The sequence below is a fragment of the Lepeophtheirus salmonis genome, chromosome 13 (assembly GCF_016086655.4).
Source record: "Lepeophtheirus salmonis chromosome 13, UVic_Lsal_1.4, whole genome shotgun sequence".
Classification (NCBI taxonomy): domain Eukaryota; kingdom Metazoa; phylum Arthropoda; class Copepoda; order Siphonostomatoida; family Caligidae; genus Lepeophtheirus; species Lepeophtheirus salmonis.
This window is the reverse complement of record NC_052143.2, coordinates 26,242,958-26,248,751: the sequence shown is the minus strand read 5'-3', so window position 1 is coordinate 26,248,751 and position 5,794 is coordinate 26,242,958. Positions and strand designations below refer to the sequence as shown.

The 5,794-nt window shown below is 27.5% G+C and overlaps 1 long non-coding RNA gene across 1 annotated transcript; it reads left to right on the top strand.

The window, feature by feature from the left end:
* Positions 1-2,441: 2,441 nt before the first annotated feature.
* On the top strand, positions 2,442-3,456 carry LOC139907023 (uncharacterized). The gene is made up of 3 exons (XR_011783323.1): positions 2,442-3,122; positions 3,176-3,315; positions 3,378-3,456. It is a non-coding gene; the product is annotated as an uncharacterized lncRNA (long non-coding RNA).
* The last annotated feature ends 2,338 nt before the right edge of the window (positions 3,457-5,794 follow it).

Sequence of the window (5,794 nt, the reverse complement as noted above, 5' to 3'; positions counted from 1 at the left end):
TTTTTTGCCTTTTTCTGAGGACCCTGAGAAAAAAGCGAAAAAATAAGGGGATATTTGGAATCAAGTGGTCAAGTTCTACTAAGTAGAGCATATATTGTTCTAGTCCTTTTAAAAAAAGTGTGATTTTGTTGGACAGTGTAATGAAACGAAATTTATTATTTGAAAAAGATACCATTTAAGGGACTTTAAGATAATTTTTGGAAGGATCATCTTTTATAATAACATTTTATGAGATAATTATAATTTTTTCGTAGAATACATGTATTGTATATAAATACGATATAAGGTATTAGCTAATTTTTGATATTATAACATTGACAAAGGTTAGTCGTTTTTATTATACATATAGTAAAACTAACTTAATAAAATATCTTTAATTTCTGTATTATTTATGTAATAATAAATTAAAAAGAATACGTACTTAATTATTCAATTTAAGAAAATATATTTGTATCTACAAATCAAACCAAAGTTGTATGGACGCAGTCCTAACATGCACTCAAAAATTATTACAGATACATACATACCAAGAAATAAACTTTGGTTTTTAATATATTTATCTTTTTAGATATAAAAATATGATATTATGATAGCAATAATGAAATAATACATATATTATACAACAAAGTATTTTTTCATTTTTTTTTCTTTATCTCTTGCAAACAATAGTAAAAACGAATGCCAAATTTGTAACGTAGTAACCACTAAATATAAATAACAAACTTGGCAAGGAAAGACAGATTGTACACCCTTAACCGTGTTTTGGGAATGAAAAATTGAAAGAAAAACTTATTTATATAAATAAGTTTTACAGAATATTTTTTGTACTGTGGTACAACTATATTTCCGCTAATTATTATCTTAACTTACATTATTTATAATTCTTGTGCATATTAATTAAAATATGTTGTAATATTAAAAACAATGTGGCTTTTGTATACTTTTAAACTTATATACCTATAAGAAATTCTACTTTTGCAGTACTATAATTAATTTCTTCTTGATTTGAGCCCGTGTAAAAATAAGCAAAAATCCTTGAGCCCAAGGCTCAATTTGAACTTGTTAAAAAAAGCTCAATTAATTGTTCCATTACATTTCCTATATGGGTACAATTGAACAGAAAATGTTTGGATGTTTCCAGTGATGTTTACAAAAGAATCACATGGCGAGATGTTCTACCATATACAATATAACATTAAATAAGTAACCATTCTATACTTCAAAATAAATATGGAATAATATAACATTCTATTTCTAAGCTGTCTGATTATATCACCCACTCAGGGTTACAGGCCAGCCCTTTCTTTCTCCTTTTTATCTGATCTAAAAATAATTTAACTTCGTTTTACTCACAAAAAATAATTATCACCATATTGTTTCTTATCATTTTCAAAATATTAAAAGCAATAGGGGCAATTTATCTTCTCTTAAAATCTACTTTAAAAAAACTCATTTTCTTTCTACTCATTGTTCTTATTAAAAACCTCTACCAATAACTTATCGTTTTTTGATTGACATATCGGATATATGTCTTTGTCAACCAGCTACTTTCTACAACTGATTCCTGCCATTCCATTATTTCTAATACTTTTCTACTTATATACAGTATATTTACATTATTTATGAATAAAGTTTCGTCATGAAGAGACAAGCATTTTATTAATGTGCTTGATTATATATATTAGTAGTAGTAGTAGTAATGTCTGACTAAATCTTAACTTTTATTAATTTGTTTTGTATCACTAGCACATAGACTGTAAGAGTTTCACATTGACACTTGAATATTATTTTGTTTTCTTTTGCATATATGGTATATATCATAATTTTAAATTATAATATTTGATAAATCATTGAAAAATGTATGATTTGAATTGAAAATTTAAAAGTAAATAGTCAAAGTATGAATAAATAGCTTATAATTATTGTTTTGATAGTAACAGAGTGTATGAAAAATTATACGAAGCACAAAAAGTTATTTTGCTTGATAGAGAAAGATTTTCTGAAATAATAAACTAGTATGACTCTCTGGCTAAGATTTTCCTACACGCACTCATTCCTAAACTTTATCTAAAGTCATGTTCATTATTTTTTATTTAATATGATGTACTTCCTTTTTTTCTTTCTTTTTTAATGTGATCTTTAGCTTCACACACTCGTTCTGAATAATGCGCCCTTACCTAATATAGTATAGAGTTGCATTAGTTGACCTAAACATCTGCAAGATTTTTACATACCATTTTTATACAACTTTATATTCCCTTTTTAATATGACGTGCACGCTCTATTTTATTTTTATTTTTATGATCAAGTATCCACGCAGTTCTAAAATACAGGTGAATAATACTTGCACGTCGAACTGATAAACTTTACTCTATTTGTATAAATTTTATTCAGTAATACACATATTAGATATTTGTAGAGCATTTATTCATTAGTAAGGGTGATAATTTTGGTAAGAATAGAAAAGCGTGCGAGGAGAAGAGAAGAAATACTTACGGCATCATTGATTAAATAATATACATCTTCTTCTATCAATCATGAACTTTATCATTCCCGCCTTTATTATTCAATATTAATATAATAATATTAGATGGGGATAGTCGATAAAAAACTGAATAAAATGCCTAAAATAACGTCGCCTTCTGTCTGGATTTCTGAAAATGGAGGCCTAGGAATTTGGAAAATACTTACCGGATGAGAAACAGATGGTTTGTCGGATTTGTCGATATAAATGTACCTTTAGTCCCCTGTCTAGAATTACACGCCACTCATTATCCTCATCTCATAACAAGAGTATGGATATTCATCTATAAAATCAATTTAACGATGAATACATCAAGTCAGACTTTAACTTTGATCTCACAACGATGCTTATTGCATGTAATATAACTTTATCCATTGCTAATCATCTACGTTCAAAAAATTTATGGAGAAATACAAGGGTAAACATATCCCTTCCCGAGGAACCATCATTAAATTAATGGAGGATGTTGTTACTGATGTCATTTATAGAAATACATATAAAAATGTTTTCAGTCATCCACACCAAATGACGATCAAGTTATCAGTAAAAAGTATTTACGAATATCGAAATGGAACTCTGAATTTTGTACTATCTCACAGTAGGTATTCAATTTTTTTTTAAATCTAACCATAAAATATGATTCTATTTTAGATAAACATATCAAGAATTATAATACACAACTCAGTAAAGGGCAAAAACAACTGCTTAAATGGTCACAACAACGGGGGTAGTAGCTTTGGATGGTTTGCAACTAGTTTATCTGAGACTACTTACTTCGCTTTAAGACTTGGGTATGATAATTAGGTTTTCCAATATTACATAGTCAATAAATATTACTTTTTTATCACTTAAGGCTTAGCTATGGTTGATGGGCTCCAAGAAATGGTGTTCAGAAAACCCATAAAATGCAAAAACAACTGTTCAAATGGTCACAACAACGAGGGTAGTTACATTGGGTGTTGCATTATAATTAACAATGATAATAGTATGTTGTTATATAAGCATAAATAACGGGGAAGATATCTTTTTTGATGCTCTTGATAAGGAGTAATATCGCCGGACATTACTACATAATTAGCTTTTGCTCTAAATCTTTAAGATGGATTTATTTGTAACATGTTTTTATTAGTATATTTATTGTCTAATTTTATGATTTTGACATTTACTTTATTATTAATAATTAGTTAGATCTCATCTGTAGAGATATATCTATCCTGTGCACAATTGTATATAGCAACTTCCACATGAAGAAGAGGGGTGATTATCTTTTTGATTAAACTCCACGTCTCGCTTGTGTATTGCAACCTAAAGTTATGACATATTTAACTGAATTCCGATGTTAGAACAAGAAAAAATTATCTGGATCAATCTATTATTTCAATATTCTGTATTTATAATTTATTATTATTAATAGTTATATGATTTTAATTGTTTAATTTTGTATATTTAACTTAAATGTTAATGGTTTATTTTTTAGTATGTAGATTATATTTAATTAAAGCCTTCTTTTTTAAACTTTGAGCTTCAAATATATTTCAAATACTCTATTTTGTCGTTTCATTAGCTATTATTCTGAGAATAAGGTTCATAATGAATTACAATTTCATGGAGTGTGACGTTTTCAAATCTACTGTAACGGATAAAAAACGTCGAAGTCAATTATACGTAGTATATCTTCATTAAACATTTTGCTAATAAATACATTCGTCATACCCTCAAAAATCATAATAAAGCAGGGAGATGATAATCACATCAGTATTTTAAACAATGATACCATATGTATTTTTCCCCCTTCTCCTTGCACGCGTTTTTCTCTACAATATTATCAACTATATTCATTAGTTGTATTATTATAAACCGTACGTGTTTTATTTAATAGTAAATTATTAAAAAAAAAGTTTTCTTACGGAAAAAAGGGATATTTTCCGTGTTCTAATTATATCAAAATATATTTGAAAGAACAGTAATTTTTTTAAAGTTATAAAATCGTTGAATTTCTGATCAGTAACATGGAAAAACAAGGATTTATATGTTTTTAATGATTAAAAATATTTATTTCCTCCATTTTGTTTTTAAAAAGGCAAACGAACGTTACTCATGAATATATGTTTACAATTATAAAGTCAGTTGGTCTAATAATTAATTAAATCACTACCCAATGTCATAATCTGTTGAAATGAAAGATTTTTTTAGTCACATAAAAATTCTAAAGGGGATGGTTAATGTTGACCTATGTATTTCCTGAATATGAATGAACTTTCTCTATATTATAGTTTTCCCTGGATATTTGTATCGAAGAGCAACGAAAAATTGGTTGATTCTCGGTAAAAAATTATAAAAAATTTAAAACAAATGGAGTCATGAGTAATGTTTTGTATCTCTTCTATGTTTTTTATATTTCGTAAATGTAACTTCATTTAATTGCTTTATACTGATATGGTTCAAACTTGTAAGTTAGTAACACTAACTTGAATATTAAACTGTTATAACATTTCCAATCCAATTTCATCACAATGTCTTTTTTTCTAATTTCCATACGTTTTTTGCTTGAAGAAGAAGAAATCAAAAAAAAAAAAAACTTGAAACTATTAAATAAGGAGGGGTTAGGAGAAAGGTTCTCAAAAAGGAAGTAAATATGGACTGAATGATAATAATAAAAAAAGGAGAAATTATGCGTACGTAAGCAATTCAGTGAACCCCCCTTTATGGAAAAGAATGGAAGGAAGTAAAAATTCAATGAACTTTCAAGAATCAGTTTACTTAAGGATACTGAAGATGCAAGGTAAATGGTAAATTTACAATATGAGAATGTAGCAAAAATAATAAGAAGTACAATGTCCTTTGCTGAATTTCACTAGAACAGAAGTGCCGAAAAAATATTAACGATGTACACTTTTGGATGAACATATACTGGAAGTAAATAGTGTAATAGCTAGGTACAATGGACAGTTGTCGCTCTGCATCGTTTGTAATACTCAATAAATCTATAAAATATGCACATTTAATACTGCAAATTTTACATACTGTCCTAGGATTGAGAGAAATGACGAGACCAAAAAAGTTCTTAGGCAAGCCCTTAACCTGATTGAGGATCATTTGTCAGAAAACAAAATATTAGAAGCAATAAACAGTCATTCCAAAAAACAAAAAACAGAATTACCTTTGAGGTTTTGTTTTGAATTTTATAAGCGATACTTTGAGATTCTAGCACCAAATCCCTTTTGGTTTTATGAAGAAGTTCTAAAAGGAGGTCCCTTCCAGACTTTATAG